Source organism: Arctopsyche grandis, chromosome 7 (genome assembly GCF_051622035.1).
Source record: "Arctopsyche grandis isolate Sample6627 chromosome 7, ASM5162203v2, whole genome shotgun sequence".
NCBI lineage: Eukaryota > Metazoa > Arthropoda > Insecta > Trichoptera > Hydropsychidae > Arctopsyche > Arctopsyche grandis.
In genome coordinates, this window is record NC_135361.1 from 7627907 (window position 1) to 7643275 (window position 15369).

General features: G+C 32.8%; 1 protein-coding gene and 1 non-coding gene across 2 annotated transcripts in view; both read right to left on the reverse strand.

Annotated features, from left to right (window-relative positions):
* The window catches only part of LOC143914318 (uncharacterized), a 49925-nt gene that overhangs the window by 31768 nt on the left and 2788 nt on the right, over nucleotides 1–15369 (reverse strand). The window lies entirely within an intron of this gene.
* On the reverse strand, nucleotides 2139–2211 carry TRNAF-GAA (transfer RNA phenylalanine (anticodon GAA)). The gene has a single exon. It is a non-coding gene; the product is annotated as a tRNA-Phe (tRNA).

A 15369-nucleotide genomic window follows, 5' to 3' on the forward strand; every position in this document is an offset into this window, starting at 1 on the left:
ATTTGTTCGGGCACTTACTGAGCCCCGTTAGCCAAATTTATATTGTTCACTCACAAATGCACTGAACACAGTGGATATTCTCACCCATGTTCAAATATTCTCACGTTACAATACCATAGTTTTTTTAATGAACTACAAAACGTCCACACACAATATGGTTTTCTATCGCGTCAGGCGGAACTTGAGTCAAAACTGACCGTGTATGGTACGCTTCTAAGTTATAATAAAACGTTTTAAAGATAGAAAGGGTTGTACATTTCATGGTATTGCAGTAAATCTAAAGGGGCTTGTAATAGTAATTTGATGTGGCTTTTTGAGAGAAAATCGTGTTATAGGAAAACACAATGTAAGAAAACACAATTAAAGATAGAAAGGGTTGTACATTTCATGGTATTGCAGTAAATCTATAGTAATATTGCCGAAATAATAATTAAAGGGGCTTGTAATAGTAATTTGATGTTGCTTTTTGAGAGAAAATCGTATTATAGGAAAACACAACTACAAATTGCTAAAAAAATTTGTAGTTGTGTTTTCGCTAAAATCACAGGAAAACACGTGTTATAAGAAAGCGTGTTATAACTAGTCACCGGATCCTGAGGGGGCCGTGTATTGTTCAAAGGTTGTAAATGCATTGTTAAAGGTTTGCCGAACAATGGATAGCACTGTGACTATCCTACCTCTAGTTATAACTTATAATTATATAACCATGAAATGTTATATAATTATAAGTTTCCTTTCTATCCCTTAAACCCTTTCTATCTTTAAAACGTTTTATTATAGTACACCGTGTTGTAAGAAATCCTAGGACTTCCTATAGGGAATCCTAGAATCACTTCTAAGATTATAAATAATACTTTTTTATGATTTCAGTAGGTATTGTATTTAGATATTTGGACAACAGCCCTTCTAGAACCAAGTAGCAAATATAATTGTGGTAGATTGTCAAGGTTATTCAAGAAGAGGAATCAGAGCGTTTAAACTCACAAACTCGTATCATGATTCGCATTAGAATAAATACGTGTGGAAAAAAGTGAAAATTGCCTTTATATAATTGATATAATTGAAGCGCATAATCGTGAACGTGTCATTCCGACATTAATTTCTATTTTTTTCTTTTATTATACATAATATCATAAATGTTTTCTAAATTTGACGTTAAATTTAGTGGATGAAAGTTTTTTGTTAGCATATCCCTATAAATGCGCCAAAAGTGAGTACATAACCTAAAAACCCATATGCAAGAATCGTTCTACTAAGCCAGAAACACACTGAATTAACTTTTCATCATTTTTAGTAATAGATGTGACGGCCTAGTAAAAATCCTGTTTTATTAAGTTAGCGTGATGATAATGTCTCTGGTACGCCTCGCTTTTTTTTAGTGTAAATGGTAGTCCTCAATTTTGCAGACGCTCGTATCGTTAGCATAATAAACCAGTCTGCAGATGAATTCGCTTTCGTTATTTCTAAACATATAATATGATTTTTGTAATATTTATTTTTCCGAAATATATAATAGTATAAAGTTTTCTTTATTGTTTTATTTTCAAATTTATGTAAATATGCACTTATAAAATTGTTGATTAAAAAAATACTAGTGACATCTATAGACATTTGTAAAAAGCAAAATTATTTTATTTACTCGTTTTTTCCATGGACCTGAACCGAAAACCGAAAATCGGAACTGAACTGATATATATATTTTTTTACCAAAACGAAAAAAACGTAAAGGAGGTTTGTAAAAATAGCGGTTTGTGTCCCTGTTATTATATTGAATTAAAAAAATATATATATTTTTAATATTACATAGATGTCAGCACAAAGTTATTACTAGTATGTAATTATATTATAAAGTAAAATTAGTATTTATTTTGATTTAATCGCAATGTAATTCACATAAGGCTCATTAAAGTTTAATTCTAAATAAATAGAAATTAAAAATCATTCTTAAATGGTATTGATTTGGTGTTGTAATTTTTTTAATAACATTTGGTATAATTTTAAAAGTTTTGATAATTATTATGTCATTCTGTTGATAAGTGTATTATTTTATTAAATATATATATTAATATATGTATAATGTAATAAATAAAAAGTAACATCAAATAAAATAACAACATTGAAAATAAAAAAAAGAGGATTGCCGAAACCAGGGATCGAACCAGGGACCTTTAGATCTTCAGTCTAACGCTCTCCCAACTGAGCTATTTCGGCAGATAGAAGTCGTATCCATATTATCAAACACATTCGAAATTCACTACAACAATTTTGATTACAAAAGTAGACACCACAATGTAAATTAACAATTAAGTACATTTGGTGTAATACGGTGCATTGGAACATACGCTAACAAACATCACCATTTGAAAGTAGATAGTACGCATACGGTCAAGTTATCCAATGATCCGAACAATTAAAATTTACTGTTAATCGATGACGCAAACGTATCGTTTATTCAACACGACTATTCGACTTCCTCTCTGAATAATGCACATTGTATCGAATATTCAGGATGTGCAACCAGACGACGGTCATCCTTTCGTTCGGTACGTGCAATGTCCACCAGGTGAATCATTCGACGCCAGAGATCCGATCACGTGCGATGATCACTTTCATAAATCATCAAGATCAACGATCCAACAATGAATAATGGAAAATATATATTCCCACGTACCGATCAATGCTAAATACGGTCAATACATCTCCAACGAGCGGATCAAAGGTCTAAAATGCCCCTAGAATTAATGAGATGCCCGAATATAAGTGGGCCACGGTCAAATTTTCATTCACAATTGAAGTGTACTACTTATGTGTTTACTCCATTAACGATCCAATCAGATTCTGTCATCGTTGAAATTCTGCCCCGTTCGAGATTCATACCACGCACTGTTCAAATTAGACACTCGTTTGTGTGCATATTTTGGTGCATTCGGCAGGATATCTACTATGCACAATGCACATGCAACACAATGTGAGTGTTGAACCCTCAGGACCGGATGAAGATCTGCCCGCGCAGGCGCCATGCCAGGGATGATAATCTCGACTTCCGTTGGGTTTTTATCGCACTCAGATAGATGCCAGACATTGGCCTCAAAAAGTTCAACGACTGAGATTATTTTAAAACGAAAATAAACTGCCCATTTCACAATTTGCTTATTGCATTATTTCTGCTCATTGTGATTGGAATTGAATTAACGAGGTAAATATTTACCCGTGAGCTGGGATACTTCTGGGTATGGCCAAAATTAATTTATCAACAGGGTTGAAAGTAAAGATAAATCAATTTATCAAAATTGTTTCGAATATATGGCTATTTTTGCTTATGGCGATAAGAATTGAATTAACGAGGTAAATATTTACCCGTGAGCTGAGCTACTTCTGGGTATGGCCAAAATTAATTTATCAACAGGGCTGAAAATAAAGATAAATCAATTTATCAAAATTGTTTCGAATATATGGCTATTTTTGTTTATGGCGATAAGAATTGAATTATTGCAGCATATATCTACTGATGAAATACATGTGGGTGTATTTTATTTATTTTATTCAAGTTTGGACCACTGTGGCATTACAGGAATCCCTAATGGTTAAAAATATAACATATAGAAGTGAAATAAAAATGTATATATCTACACAGACAAAAATACATTTATACATAATCATAATAAATAATAATTAGTGTTGTGCCCGATGAAATATCATCGCATGGCTTATGGCATATTAAGCTATTAATTTAAAAAAATAAATTAAAAGAAATGTGTCGGTTCTGTTTACAATTTAATAAGAAAATATGATATAAAAGGTACGATTTCCGACACCCCCCCCCCCCCCCGCCTCCAAGTAGTCCGGGCCTTGGAACTTTACTCTAGCTCCCCCCCTCTCGTCGGCCCTGCTTGTACCTAAATATTTCAATAGACAAAAACTACGAGGCCCAAATGGAAGAGAGAAGATCAAAATTCCACTCATATATCACATTCAATTATGAAAATACTGATGAGCGCATGCTACCAGACAAATAGGATAAAATAATCTCCGATTAATCCTACGCTTAATAAGGTGGAAAATATCACATTCAGGCACAGCATCAACGATTTCTTTGAGAAGTCGGATAGCTCTTGGAATATGAGCCATCCAATAAGTAAACTGTGCAGGCAGAAGTTACAACCATCAAAAAATGATGTATCAAATTAAACTTGAAAGTAGATCAAAAATTCAAAGGAAATCATTGACTTCTGATGAAAGTGCTACTGGGGCGTTTCGGAGCACACTGTAGATTTTATTTTAAATGGAAATCGGTCAAATGCCACTGATCCAGTTTCACAAAGGAAATTGGCATAAAATATGTACAATCTGCAAACTAGTGACACACCCACGCTTCATTGTTCAGATGATTACACTCCCTACGTACACTTTCCTGGCTATTTCACAGTTCACTGTAAAAGTACGCTTCTCGCGAAAAAGTTCAGCGTCCAAATATTTAGCCAATTAATTCCTCTCAGACTTTGTGCAATTTTGACAAACGATATTTTGTATGCACTTTGTTTCGTTCGCTAAACATACGCTGTTCCCAATTCAGTGTCGAGGATCGTTGTCCTTTTTTGTCCTGTTTTATGTTCGTGCGAACGGCTGCGTTAACTTAATCGCCAATTAGCTTCAATCATTTGATCAATTGCAGCTAAAAGTACATGTTGCACAAAGCAAGCTAGACGTGCGTGCGTCGGTCTAATTTTTGGACCGGTTTTTGATTGCGCAAACCCACAAAACCCTGGCCTTCGTCAATATAGTCCTGGTTGGCTACTGTCCAAACTTTTCTGTCGCTTCTCCTATTCTTTCAACTTTCACTCTTTTCTTTGACTCTTATTTTTACTTTACCGATTTTCTAGGTCGTGTGGTTTCAAAATAACACCATTGCATCACACTTGTTTCCTTGGCTTATAGTAAGTTTCGCAATTAGTTTTAAACGTGCATATATTAAATGTGAACATGAGCGTTTTCGTTTTTGCATATATGGAGCGTAGGTATGTATGTAACAACCGTCAAAAATGACATTGATTACACTGTTCAACAAATGACGACTTTTTTTTTGGTTCAGAGACGAGATATGACTTTTCTTATAGATCTATGTCCAGTGAACACGAATCTGGTAATAAAAAATGTTGATTGGCTCGAGATTCGGAGATACATACATATATGTGTTTTATAAATCGCGTGATTTTTCTATATCTTGGTGTTGTTCGGTCGATGTCTCAAAATTTTTCAATTTCCTGTTCAAAATGAATATTGGAATCTATAGTCGGGTATTTTATCTTTCATTTGTAGTACTTTTCAGCTTTCAAATCTCTCTAAGTAGTCGTCCAGTTCAAATCAAAGTCAAAAGTACGTATTTTCACTAGGGATTTTTTCTCACTGTTAATACTATTTTATATTGAAACATGTTTATTGGGATAGTGTTCTGTCCACACTATTTTTTGTTTTCGTTTAAAAGGGTTAATTGGAAGTGTGCTTAATTTTAAATCGGTAAAATTACGAGCTAAAAAGTAGAAGGTTTTGCAATACTAATGTTTTCTATACCTTAAGTTGGGTAGGTCATTGAAACTACATACTTTCAATAATATTTTATTGGTTTATGACCGGGTCTTCTTCCACTACTAAATCTCAAAGAAACCACTTAGTACCTTTTTTTTGTTGTTCAAAAAATATACGCCTTCTGCCTAAAATAATTTAGATATATACATTTATTTAGATCTTTCATAGAAATTTGAAATTCATAATTGTTAATTTTGAGGAAAAAACATTAATTATAGAAAACCTTAAAAATAAGGTTGATCGAGTAAAAAAGCCGGTTTTCGGTTTTTTGAAAAATGGTCAAAAAGCCGGCTTCTCGATTTCGGTTTAAACCGACTTGGAAGCCCTAGTTACATTGTACATATATATATATATCATTTGTCGACTAAATTTGTTGATAAAAAAATTTTTAGAACTAGCAGCTATAAAGATTTCCTAGTATTGCTAATATGATTTTATATTACATTAGTCATATCAGTATTATAGTATTGTAGTACGTTGATCTAAGTAGACTATCATATCGTTGCCTTCAAGTAAATACTAATATGTATCTAGTTATCGTTTGCTATCATTGTAAACACACAACAAACTGAATCATATTTTATCTTCAATGCTTACTATCTATAGATATAATAGTTATATGACTTCATAAGCAATGACTAATTGAGCGTAAATATCCTAGATATCAAATATCGACAGATTGGTCAAGATTCAGGACGAAAACACACCAAGTCGAACGGCAAGGGCACGTTCTTGGCCATCCGTTGTGAAAAATCCGCATGGATTATATTTTTTCGACAAGTTTTAACTACATTTCTCTAAATATGGTAATCATGTCAAACCTATATCAATACAAGTATTTAAGCCTGGGTACCATAGCATAGATTATGCGTGCTAGCGTTTTTACATGCGCAAAACTATCTAATAACTAAAAATAAAACTATCACTGTTTGATCTGTGTACATATGTATGTAACTTGTATTGGTTAGAAAGTTTGTTTCGGAGGATTAAACAATTAAATTTGAGGTTATGAGTTGCAGTCGGAGATACATATGTATACTCATTTATGCAGTTTAGAATAGTTTATTAATACTAAGAGTGCTTTAATGATTTGCTTTAAGAATAGATTATCAATGAGTGATTGTCCATAAATGAGTTTATGTATTTACAGAAATGAACTTTTCAATCATCAGATAAATTAAATCAGTTGATAACTAAAAATAATTGTATGTGATGTATGTATGTAAGCTTATTGTAAAAAACTAAATGTATGTAAGCTTATTGTAAATCATATTAACAATTAGATACAACATAACTTCTTATTGAATACTTATCTCGCAGATAAAACTCCGTGAAGAGATATGCTTTAAGCCGTGAAATGTCAGATTTGACACATTTGGCCATAAATCAATATATATCGTGTATTACCCTACAAGAAGCTACACGCCAAATTTGAAATTTATATATACATATGAGAGTTAAAACTATAAATATTTAAATATTAGAGATAACGAGAACCTATAGGGCAAATTTTATAAAATATAGAGTGAATTATAGGCGTTTAAACAAATAAAATCTGAAATAGCATATCGAGGCGAAAAGGTTGAAGATAGATTATGGTAGCCTTACGTAACGTCATAAACGTCACCGTATCCGAGATTCTGGATATTTGTTACGCATTGTATACGATATTTTATCTCCAACGTAATGGCAGACGATACATTAACGTATATTGGTGACCAAAATGAGCAATATAGCAAAGTATGAAAACGATCGGATAAGAGATAAAAATGACCACTGACACGAAAGCCATGTGAAACGTAAAGGAGGTATGTAATAAAAAAGCACGTACCACATGCCTCTCTCGTTGAAATAATAAGATCGTTCGAATTAACAATGACATAAGACACGCCTATTTACAGCTGGAGTCTACCTAGGCGTGCCATGCCGTACGATTCTGTGTGTCTGCGCTTTAACTTAGATTGTAGACGGTATCCAATTTGGTATCCAAATTTTCTATATTTTCTATCTTATCGGTGCGCTCCATTCTTACCAGCTAGCAATTTTTCGAGACTCGTTTTCTCAACATTTCGTCTGCTTGTACAGGAGTTTGTATATTGTATACCAACATTTTTTTTTTTGTATATTCATATGTATGTAATATCTTCAATATACGAGACATGTTGTGATCATTCATAGATTTTTTAGGTATCATTCTGGCACTTCTTTTGTCCACCTTTAAATAAACCGCTATTTACATATACAAAGCAAAAAAGCGAAAAAGCATGGGTTTTCTAAGAAATTGACAATAATTTTAGCACGCCCATTGCTTTTTCAATATCTTCATTCGATTCATTATAGTATATATTTATATTATGATAATTAATTCATATGTATGTACATATACAAATATCATACACTCATGTTAGTGGGTTGAAATTGTATATTGTAGCGTTGCATTTTTTTTTCAGCATTTTCAATCGACCGAAAGGGGTCTCTTTTTAACCAAAGTTATTTGTATTGTATTAGCTTTTATAAAAAAAATAATATAAATAAGCTGAAACATCCGAAAGCGATAATTTATGGTGTCACACATTGTGATTCAAATTGAAAAAAAAGCAGTGTTTTTGTTTTGCGTTGACGAGACATCCGCAGACACTAAATTTCGTTAATTGATGAGACCATAAATAATTTATGATACTATACAGCAGTTTGCGCGCTTTCAATTGACCCGGATTTTTGACCAATTTAGGTTAGTCAATCGAAGATGCAAAACAAATTGACCGACGGACGATGAATCACGCTTTGCCACTGTACGCTAATTGCTCCGAATGTAGTTCTCTCTTAGTCGGAATTACATGTGATCTTCATGACGTGTTTCATTCAAGCCCTCAAATGGGTCAACTTTCATTTTGGAACAAAACATAAAATTAATGACAGTCCCCATGTCAAGGGACAACCTGGTATCAGCAGACAGCGGTAGACACCAGTCATCGAAAACAGCGAATTTCGGAATTTGGATATGGATTAAGTTGGAAAAGACGTTTTGCGTCATGGCTAATCTGTAAAAAATAATATAAAAATTCTAAAAAATATATACACTGCCACCAGTCCATTGAAGTTTGTAAAAATTGGTATTTTTACCAATTTTCTAAGGTTTTATTTAAATTTAAACGCCGATTCAGTAGATTATTTTTTTTATTCACCTTATCATAAAAATGGAATAATTTTACATTAAAAAACCTCAAACTAGATGTTTCTTCACATTCCTAAGGTTTGAAAAAAAAAACTGAAACTTTTTTGTTAAATATTCGTTAAAAAAATGTTACGCCGATTTTGATTCAGATTTTAAAAAATTTTAAATGTCAAATCATAAAAATCTCTACTATTACATTTTGGCACATATACATATATGTAGTAGTAATATTTTGTGTATTTAATTTATGAAAAAGAAAAGATAAGAAAGTTGTGCATGTTCATAAAACTATTAAAATGTTCGCATTTGGTGTAACGATTTTGTCAAATATCGGCTCTATTCGCAATTTGACCTAAGCATGAGAAATATGTAGACAAAGATTTGAGCCGTTAATTTGAAAGTGGTGGAACTCCAAATTTCAGTTCCAACCACACTATTGCTGTTTGCTTTAATTCAAAAATTGTTATCACTTATTTTAATTCAATATTTTCAGAATCTTGTAAAAGCAGAGTAAACGCATCACAGGCCGCCAGTATTTTTAAATATTGTTAAGCGTAAAACAATACATTTAATGTTTTGCGAAATATTTCTCGAAATGAAGAAAAGTGGACTTATGCCACTTTCAAATATAAAGGCTTATATGTAGAATAATACTGACTAAAATATTATTATTTACGAGGAATGCAGGAAGTCGACGGTCAAATATCAACGGCTCACGAATTAAACTTGTCAAACAATAAACTGTCGCCGGTACACATGATAACTTGGAATTGTGTTTTTATAAAATACTGCTCAAACAAAATATTTATATCAGGGATGGATTGGCTTCACGAAATTAAATATCTTATCGTACAAAATAGAGGTAGACCTTTAAGTGCCTAGATAATAGACACATTAATTAATCGGGGAAGCTATGATGGGCAACTTGTCCTTTATAAGGAGGTACACACGGTAGATCAGATTATTTCGGAGTGAGCGGTGGAAATGTGTGGGCCTCTTGAATCGTTGAATAAATGCTGTGAGGCGACTTTGGCCTTTCATTTGGATCCTGAACCCACCCCTACGCAACAATATTATATATAAAATTCGGCAAATTTAATTTTATTCTTCTTTCTTAATATATTTATCTTAAACATGATTTAAATGCGATAGCATAGCAGCCCAATATGAGACAGACGGGATATAATAGTTTCCAGGAAAGATAATCGAAGTGTTTCGTCATAGAAGATGGATACATATATTTAATATGCAAGTACGTGGTTCCTGTAGTTTTAAGGACGTTGTGACGTCACTGCTTTTTTTAGCGCATGCCACCCACGTTGCAATTTCCGGTTCGGAATGTATTATTGTTAAGTGTTGCAAGCTGTATATGCATATGCACATATTATATATCATGTAAGCGCCTATCGAATCTATTTATTTATTTATCGTACTATTTTAGGAGTGTGGTTGCCGTGTGTGCAAATTCATGTTTTGACCATATGGTCAAAATTATAACGTGCAATAATAATAAGTTCGCATATCGAAACGGTAGTTGAAGTGACTAAAATGGAAATAAGAAATTGCTGCATTCTACATAAAGTTGAACGAATAATTATCATTGTGGGTGCGAAAATGGGTGGTTAAAATTTTAAGGGTCAAGGTCATGGCAAATGTCACACTTGCTGTGAGATCGCATGTCAAAAATGATGGAGCGTGATATTGAGATGATTCCAAAGGTTCTTTGATAGTCAATCATATTTCTCTTCAATAACACTGAGCAACAAAAAAAAACGGAGCGGAGACTATTTAATCTTTATAAAATTTAACTATTGATTTCAATACTCACTTTTGGCACAGCAATACTAGATTTTGAGTTAAAGTCTGCAAAAGTCAAAAATCTGTAAAAATTTCGTATTTTTTTAAATGCTCATATCTCATAAATGAGAAGATACCACAAAAATCATTGTTATGTTCGAATTCAGTGGGTTAAACTTAGCAAAGATCGATTAATCTCGGTTCCGGTAAGTGAAAAACGTGAATTTTTGTTGCTCAGTGTAATAATAAATAACACTTTTTTACAATGTTTTACTTAGTTAAGTATATAATGCCCTCCCTGAATGCATCAGGTCTTCTAAGACCATGGATGCATTCTTGCGAGGTACGAGGAGACACCTCTGTGAGGAACAGTACATATAAGTTAAATATAAAATTTTAGAATTAAGTTATTAAGATGTATTTTTTAAATTAGCTAATAGCTAAAATTATATATAAATAAAATAAAATAGTTTCATTTTGCCAATGGGTCTGACGAACTTCCTACATTCTTCCGATCGCTTTTAAACTTTTCCATTTTGCGAGGTTTGGCCGCCTATAGAGATTTCAATGCTTCCGCTAATTCGATGGTGAAATTTAAACGTAATAAACACGTTTAAGAATCTAAAAAAATTGGAGACGGTGACAGCTAACCATTTGCTACTAGCCTGTAGCCTTATATGTTTGACTTTCCGCCCCACACTCGTTTTTTTCAGATTTAAATGCATTTATCTTTTTCACACTATGTATATTTTATAAAATTTGCATTATATCTCATATATATGTATTTTTACTTCACTAATATATAGGTTATATAATGAATGTTAAAATGTTTATATTATAATGTTGATAATTCAATATGCGTGCTATGGCCAAAACGGTAACAGTTATTTTTGATGTCTCTGCTCGAAACAGTCGATCTTTGTTTTCAATTCTCTGATTTTGGCTTTTTCGCTTGATTTTGCGTCTATTCAGAATTGCAATATTTTATGAACTTTACATTATACTATTTTATATAAGCAGGTTATTATTTAATATGGTAAAAAGTTTCCATATGAACACGTTGAAGGTGGCCATTTTATTGTAACTGATAAAATCGAGTGAGATGACAAATCTTTATAATGTAGCGTATGCTAAAAGGAGCTGCCGGTTAAGTGAAATCGGATTAGGCCAAGGCGCATCCCTGACACTGTGCGACCGTTATAATTGGCTTCGAGGATTATCTCCAGACTAAGTGCAAGTAGGCTTAACAATGGCCACCGAATTGGCGTAGTAACGGCACCCAGTTCCTTCTCAGAAGTGACAGCGATAGCGTGGGACTGAGTGTCGTGGGAATACATATCCGGGTACATGCCCAAACAATAGGGAAGTAATCGGACGTCGAAGATGCCTGTTTATTATAAGGAGGTACTTAGACCATATCAAGACATTCTGGACGGAGGACTGCCAGTGTGTGCATCTCCTGAATCACCAATAAATGCTGTGAAACGACTTTGGCTTTTTACTTGGATCCTCCACCCACCCCTACGCAACAATACGTACTAAATTACGTACATATTATATCTCAAGTATTTCATTATGAAAAGATAAACAAAATATGGAAAAAAATTTGCTATCCGACTTTAATAAGCACCGCAAATCTATCTGATTACAAATGGATTATTTTATTGAATGTGGAATATATTTGCAGACTGTTAATTTGGAATTTTTGGAAGACCAAATGTATTCGGTTGAACCCATTTGAGAAAGGACATACGTTGTTGGTGTTGTATTGATTGTAAATTACTGTAAAGGAAATACAAATTGTCAAATTTAAGTCGAATTGCGAAATTTTTTATTGACCCCGACAATGTGGTCAATTATAGTTCATGCATCCATTTCCGGTTGCAATGATCCGAAAATAGAATTCTCGGTGACGGTATGATATAATTGCTTGTTTAATCAACCAAATTTACACGAAAGGTTAATATACGTATGTATACATATATTTATATGCAATGTACAAAAGTATGTATGTATGTATTTAATTTATGTTTCTTTTTGCGAGACTGACATTGAAGCTTGAAATGAGCAATGACCATTAAAACAGAAATTCAATTTGACTTTATATTAAAATAGAAATGTCTGATGTGTACATTAGGAATTTTTTCATTAAATGATTTTTTTATTTATTTTGCACCACATACATAACATACGACGACAGAAAATTCTTATTTTATTTCGGCGCACAATGAACTGAGTATGTACAAACAATCTTACAAAAATAATCATATTTGCATGATTATAAATTATGAGAATGAGAAATGAAAGAGCCTTGTGATTTATTTCTAATTACAATACTGTAATGCTATTCGTACATATTATAATACATATGTACTTCGAATTATGTTAAATAAAAACATGATACGGGCAGGTAGATATGTATGTACTTAATATATATGATATGTATACTATGTACAATTGTAAATACATAAAAATACAATACAGGGGTTCATAATTCCGGGCTTTGTGTATAAGAGATCAGAAATTAAATTTTCAAAATTCAAAAAGCAGGAGTCTCAATAAATCTGAATCTAACCTTCAGTACGTTTGACTTAATTGACTTTCAGTACGTACGTATTTACTGGTCGTATATTATTATACTATGTTTTTCTATTAGCTTTCAGAATTCGTGTCAAAATCTTATTAGTTTTTTCAACTGCAATTAAAATCGTCTATGACTCCGTTGCAAAAGTTCCGAATCCTGTGTAAAATTTTAGGAATACTCAAATAACCGTTTAATCTTAAGGTGAAGATACATATGTACATAGAGTGGTGCGTGACATGGTTTTTTTTAGATAGTTTTGCACATGCAAAAAAAAATGTTAGCACGCCTAATCTATGTCATCGTGATCCTTGGCAAAACTCACCCCAACAGTTATTTTGATGATATTTAATACTTTTATTGACAAAGGTTTGACAGTGATCGAAAAATGGTGATTCCCATATTTGAAGAAATGTATGAGAAACATGTCGAAATAATAAGATTATACAAATTAACAATGACATGAAGATGAAGAGCACACTCTTCGATGTTTTCTTGTCATTACTGACGTAATTGATAAGGATCTGTAATTCTAGATGCTTTTGAGGTTATAAATTATGTAATAAGACAATATATAAAAAACCTAATTAAGAAATCACCAATTCTCTCCGTAAACTTTGATCATGAGTATGGCAAAGTGCTCAATCTGCCATAGTGTGAGGGGGGCGAAAATGGAAATAGTGTGGACAAATGGGACAGTGTATACGATAGACGTCACCGTGAAAGAAGATGCAGTACAATTTTCTATGTGTCTATTACGATTATTTTTTACCATGGTAATGGCGGATTTTTCCACTTATATTGATGACCAAACCGAGCAAAATGGCAAAGTTTGAAAACGATAGGATAAGAACCCAAACTTCGTCAGACGACAAAATCGATTCTGAACTAAGAAGAGGTTAGTAAAAATGTGAGTTGATTTTTGTAGAACAATTATGTCTTTTGAAATCCTTGGTTTCTTTATTTTATCCCAGTCTGATAGTTAAAATCATCAAGTGGGTGAGAGTTGGTGCTACGTTTCAATATTTTAATGCGATATTAATGTATTTTTATGCCGTTAGTACTAGTCGATTTGTTCCACTGTGCAGCGATGTAAAAAAATATATAATTTTCTCCCCTTTTCCTTGAAGTGAGAATCTTATTAGTGCGAGTGAGAGGGAGAGAGGGAGTGTCAGACGGGTTTCGGGGGGGTTGAAGGTGTCAAACACCTCCAGGATGAACCAGCCAGTGTCTGCTGAGGGAATGTAAGGAGTGTGGGTGGGATGGGTGGGAAAAGGGGAGTGAGACTGACGAAGGATTTTTATACGGAAAAAACGGGAGAGGGAAAGGGACGGGTTGCGCACACTCGCAGAATATCAATTTCACTCTCTTTGATTACGCTTATTTTTCATTCTTTCAGACGAGAGATGCCCAAACATTAAAATCGTGACTTGGCGATTTTAATTTCAAGAGCAGAACATTTTTTTAATGCTAAAACTCCTCTCGTCTACCAAAAGCCTGTATCGATTTTGTCACACTAGCCAAAACTTCAATACGTCCTTGCACGTACAATGCTCGTACATCTGTATGTATTATATGAACGATACTGTATTGAAACGAGATTCAAATAAAACATCAAAACGGAATTCGTTTCGATGTTGTATCTGCAGTAGAGTAAAATGAGAATTGTAGTAAAACACAACGAAAACAAAAAAAAAAATTCCAATCCAATTTGCAGTATGTTTCGAATCGAATTTTTATATTTCGTGTATGAGCTTTCATTTTGAATAATAAAATAAGAAGAAAATGTTGAAGACCGCTATGCAATACGTATTTTTTAAAATGAGAAATCCTTTTTTCCCTTTGGGCGCATACGAAATCGCATTGTATTCGTAAGTGCTGGGCCTTTTAATTTAAGCAATGGATTTTTTTTTTTTGGTATTTTCATTTCACATACAGAAAATCTCTTCCTGTATATTTACATTTATAATACGCACGTACGTTCTCAAACAGACTAATTCTCGAAATTAGCTTTTGTTTGTTAAAATAAAACCGTGTTCCAATAATATTATATAATCAAATTATTTTTATGTATAGCCACCCGTAACGTATATAATTACTTTTTATACCCATATTAACATATTTATGTACATATGTATATGAATAAGCATATTTCACAAAAATATTCCCATATATGTATATTTGTATGTATGTGTAGGTATAGAAAATAATTTTTGAGTCTTCAAAAATATAA